Here is a 5,867-nt window from a genome sequence, read left to right on the forward strand (position 1 = left end):
TTTCATGCAGAGGGTGGTATGTGTATGGAATGAGCTGCCAGAGGATGTGTTGGAGGCTGGTACAATTGCAATGTTTAAGAGGCGTTTGGATGGGTATATGAATAGGAAGGGTTTGGAGGGATATGGGCCAGGTGCTGGCAGGTGGGACTAGATTGGGTTGGGATATCTGGTCGGCATGGACGGGTTGGACCGAAGGGTCTGTTTCCATGCTGTACATCTCTATGTCTCTGTGATTCTATGTGCAACCTAAATGGATTGGCCATGCTATATTGCCCATAGTGTCCAGGGATGTATAGGCTAGGTGGATTAGTCAGGAAAAATGCTGCCGTTACAGGGATAGAGTAGGGGTGTAGGTCTGGGTGGGCTGCTCTTCAGAGGGTCAGTGTGGACTCGATGGGCTGAACGGCCTGTTTCCACCCTGTAGGAATTCTATGATGATATTTCTCATTAGCATATCACACAATCAGACATAATCCCTTATCCCTGTGCAGCCCATAATGTAATTCTGAAGAAAGGGCACTGGACACAAAAAGTTAACTCTCCTTTCTTTCCACAGATGCTGCCAGACCTGCTGAGATTCTCCTGCAATTTCTGTGTTTTGTTTCATATTCCCTACATCTGCATTTCTTTGTTTTATTTTAATTTTGACCTCCCTACCTTCAATGGATTCTCTGCAAACTAAGTGGTGGCTCTCAGTGTAAAACAGAATCCAAACTGAGAGTGACTGGATTTCAGAATCTACCTGGACTGTAAATGGGCAAGTTCAATAAGCAGACATCTAACTGTACAACTCCAAAGACATGAGTGCAAAATTTCAGAAGTGCTTCCTTTGAAAAGAATTGTTAAACTGAGGCTTTGTTGTCCCCACAAAGCAGTAAAAGATCCCAAGGACCTTCTTCAAAGAAATACACGTTGGTTATAGAAAATCTGGCAGAAAGTAGATCATGTGGATATTATTACATTTCTACCTGTGGAAACATGGTGAGTGCAATTTAGCTGGAGCATTTCATACATCACAATTTGATTACACTTCTAAACTATCATCAGAATTCATTGAAAGCAGTTTGGCACATCCTGAGGTTGTGAAAGGGGTTATATAAATGTAAATCTTTAGCTCTTCTGCTGAAAAGGTTTCTGCGCCACAGCAGAAGTGCAGAAAACAGTTGTTCACCACAGTGAGAGATTTTGATAAAGTTAGTCAGACTACTCCCTTAGAATTTATGATGTACTCAATCAAACCTGAACCTACTTCTTGCAAAGGTTGCTCGATGACTGATGTAACTTCGTACTAAATATTTGCTTTCTTCTGGGTTGAGAACACATGGACATGCAATTTCTCATATCCACATAATGCAGCACAAGCAAGTCCTCCCAGTGCAAGCTTCAGGTTACTGAAAGTAGAAATAAAACACCTACAAACTTCAGGGAATGTGAAAATAAATAAAATAACAGAAGGACATACTGCTCTCGAAACAATTGTAATTGATCTGCCTCAACTTCACTTTCCTACCTGCTGTTAATATCCCTTGATTCACTAAGACACCAAAATATATGTGTCTAATCTTTAAATGTCCTCATAAATAGATGTTTTCAAATATTCCTAACTCTCTGGGTGAAGCTTGATCTCCCCATCTCTGTCTGAACTGACCGAGCCCTTATCCTGAGAAACTGTCCTCCTGTGTTTCAGGGCGAAGCCATGGATCAAAGGTTTTTCATTTTGTCTGTGCGTCTTTGTTGACAGAAGCAAACAGTTATGGAACAGACAAAGGCCGTATCAACTGTGAAATTAAAAACCGGAAGAGCTGGAGAAACTCAGCAGGAGAAACAAACTCCTGGTGTTGACCCTGTCAAACTCCTTCAGAATTGTGTTGATTTTAATGAGATAACCTCTCATTCTTCTAAGAATTCTCCCAGAGAATATTGATCTGATTACTTTCTTGAAACAATATGTAGATAGTCCAATTGGGAAGGGGACACACCAGCCCTTGTATTGGGAAATGAACCTGGTCAGGTAATCAAAATTTCAGTGAGGAAGCATTATGGAAACAGTGATCATAACTGAGATTTAAACAGTCCTTGGATAAGCACATGGATGATGATGGGATAGTGTAGGAGGACGAGCTGAGAATAGTTCACAGGTCAGTGCAACATCGAGGGCCGAAGGGTTTTAAGATAATTATGGATAAAGATAAGACTGGTCATTGGATTGAATTGATAAGGCTAATTAGAACAGTGTTAGACAGGAATTAGAGAAAATATATTTGGAGGAAGGCAGCTTTTTGAGAGAATATCCACATCTGGCATGCAGCAGTCATTTAAAGGCTAATTAATTAGAGTTCAGGACCAGGATGTTCCCACGAGGATAAAAGATAAGAATGGTATGAGATATTGAAATTTTAGTCAAAAAGAAAAAGGTTGCATATGCAGGAAGCTGAAATCAGTCAAGCTCCTTGAGGATTATAAAGGAAGCAGGAAAGGAAAGAAGAAATTAGGAGGGCTAAAAGGAGCAATGAAAGGCCCTTGGAAAATAGGATTAAGATTAATCCCGAGGTATTGTATATGTATATTAAGAGCAAGAGTGTGATATGGAAAGGATAATTCCACTCGAGGTTAAAGGATAGAATTTATGTGTGGAGCTAGGGCAAGTGGGTAAGGTCGTTAATGAGTACTTTATGTCAATATTCATCAAGGAGAAGGACATGGATGATGGGTAAGATTAAGGGGGAGTTTATGTTGATATTCTAGGGTTTGTTGATTTTAAGAAGGAAGTAGTATTGGGTGTCTTCAAAAGTATTAACGTACATAAGACCCTAGGGCCTGATGGGATCTATCCAAGGATACCAAGGAAGGCAAGGGAGGAGACTGCTGGACCTTTACAGAGATCCTTGCATCTTCTTTAGCCATACATGAGGTCCCAGAAGACTGGACAATAGTCCATATTGTTTCTTGGTTTGATAAGGGCAACAGGGATAATCCAGGCCAGTGAGCCTTACATCAGCAGTGAGGACATTATTGGAGAAGATTCTTAGGGAGAAAATTCACTTGTATTTGGAAAAGTTTGGACTTACTAGGCATAATCAGCATAGTTTTGTGTGGGGAGGTCTTGTCTCACAAATTTGAATGAGTTTTTTGAACAAGTGACAAGCGCAACTAATGGTAGTAGGGCAGTGGATGCTGGCTTAATGAATTTTTACTTATGGTAGGCTGGTCCAGAAGTTTAAGTCTCATGGGATCCATGATGAGATGGTAAATTGGATACAAAATTGGATTGGTCAGAGAAGACAGAGAGTAGTTTTGGAGGGGTGTTTTTCTAACTGGTGATCAGTAATGTTCCACAAGGCTAGTGCTGAGACCTCGGTTGTTTGTAATATGGATAGATGATTTGGATGAAACCGTAAGTGGCCTGATTATTAAGTTTGCAGATGACATGAAAATTGATGGAATAATGGATAGTGAGGCAGGTTGTCAAAGAAGACAGCAGGATATAGATTATTTGGAAAGTTGGACGGAGAAATGGACTTTAATCCAGACAAGTGTGAGGTTGTGCATTTTGGGATGTCATATGCGACAGGAAAGAGGACAGTAAATGGTAGGACCCTTAGGTGCATTGATATCCAGAAGGATCTTGGGGTCCAAGTCCATAGCTGCCTGAAAGTGGCAACACAAGTGGATAAGATGATAAAGAACACATACAGTATGCTTGTCTTCTTCCGTCAAGAATTGGGTATGAAAGTTGGCAAGTCATGTTGTAGCTGCATAAAATAATAGTTTGGCCACATGTGGAGTATTGCTTGGCACACTGTATGGAGGACGTGGCGGCTTTGTAGAGGGTACAAAAGCATATCAGCTATAAGGAATGATTGGACAAACTTGGGTTGTTTTCTCTCGAAGTTTTGGAGATTAAGAGACAACCTGGTGGAAGTATACACAATTGGGAGAATGTGGATAGAGTGGATGATTGGAGTCTTTTTCTCAAGATGAAAATGTCAAATACTAAGGGACATAGGTTTAAGGTGAGAAAGGAAAAAAACTAAAGAACTGCAGATGCTGGAAAACAGAGACAAAAACCGAAATTGCTGTAAAAATACAGCGGGTCTGGCAGCATCTGTAGAGGGAAGGTAGTGACTCTTCTGAAGAAGGGTGACTGGATCTGAAATAAAAGTTTAAACGAGATGTGCAAGACACTTTTGGCACACAGAGGTGTGTGGAACGAGCTGCCGGGGAAAGGGTAGAAGCAGATATGGTGGTAACATTTAAGAGGCTTTTAGAAAGACACATGAAGAGGCAGGGAATAGAGTGATACAGATCATGTGTAGTCAGATGGAATTAATTTAGAATGGCATCACGGTGGCCAAAGGGCCTGTTCCTGTTCTATGTTCAGCTTTTCATCAAACAACTAATTTCTAATCTCAGGATCCAGTCTAGTGAAACTTTGCTCTACCATCTCAAATGTAAATGAGTTCTGCTTTGGATGTAGAAACCAAGACTGCACACAGTACTCCAGTCATGGTCTCACCAAAGCTCTTTGCAATTGAAGAAGGACTTCCTCAGGAAAGGAGAGGTCACCCTGTTGGAAGTTTTCTATAGGCCTCTGAATAGTTCCAGAGATGTCGAGGAAAGGATAGCAAAGATGATTCTCGATAGGAGTGAGTTAGACAGGTTAGTTGTCATGGGGGACTTCAACTTTTGACTGGGAACACTATAGTATGATTACTATAGATGGGTCAGTTTTTGTCCAGTGTGTGCAGGACAGCTTCCTGACACAGTATGTAGACAGGCCAACAAGGGGCGAAGCCACATTAGATTTGGTGCTGGGGAATGAGCCCGGCCTGGTGTTAGACTTGGAAGTAGGTGAGCACTTTGGTGAAAGCGATCACAATTCTGTTATGTTTACTTTAATGATAGAAGGGGATAGGTGTATACCACTGGGCAAGTGTTACAGCTCGGGGAAAGGCAATTATGATGCGATTAGGCAAGATTTAGGAAGCATAGGATGGGGAAGGAAACTGCAGGGGATGGGCACATAAGAAATGTGGAGCTTATTCAAGGAAAAGCTCCTGTGTGTCCTAGATAAGTATGTACCTGTCAGGCAGGGAGGAAGCTGTAGAGCGTGGGAGCCCTGGTTTACGAAGCAAGTGGAATCTCTAGTCAAGAGGAAGAAGAAGGCTTATCTTAGGATGAGATGTGAAGGGTCAGTTAGGGTGCTTGAGGGTTACAAGTTAGCCAGGAAAGACCTAAAGAGAGAAGAGCTCAAAAGAGCCAGGAGTAGACATGAGATGTTGTTGGCGGATAGGATCAGGGTAAACCCTAAGGCTTTCTATAGGTATTTAAGGAATAAAAGAATGACGAGAGTAATATTTAGGGCCAATCAAGGACAGTAGTGGGAAGTTGTGTGTAGAGTCAGAGGAGATAGGGGAAGCACTAAATGAATATTTTTCGACAGTATTCACTCTAGAAAACAACAATGTTGTCGAGGAGATTACTGAGATACAGGATACTAGGCTAGGTGGGATTGAGGCTCACAAGGAGGAATTAGAAATCCTGCAGAGTGTGAAAATAGATAAATCCCCTGGGCCGGATGGGATTTATCCTAGGATCCTCTGGGAAGCCAGTGAGGAGATTGTCGAGCCTTTGGCATTGATCTTTAAATCGTCATTGTCTACAGGAATAGTGCCAGAAGACTGGAGGATAGCAAATGTGGTTCTCCTGTTCAAGAAGGGGAGTAGAGACAACCCTGGTAATTATAGACCAGTGAGCCTTACTTCAGTTGTTGGTAAAGTGTTGGAAAAGGATATAAGAGATAGGATTTATAATCATCTAGAAAAGAATAATTTGATTAGGGATAGTCAGCACGGTTTTGTGAAGGG

Source organism: Chiloscyllium plagiosum, chromosome 15, assembly GCF_004010195.1.
Source record: "Chiloscyllium plagiosum isolate BGI_BamShark_2017 chromosome 15, ASM401019v2, whole genome shotgun sequence".
NCBI lineage: Eukaryota > Metazoa > Chordata > Chondrichthyes > Orectolobiformes > Hemiscylliidae > Chiloscyllium > Chiloscyllium plagiosum.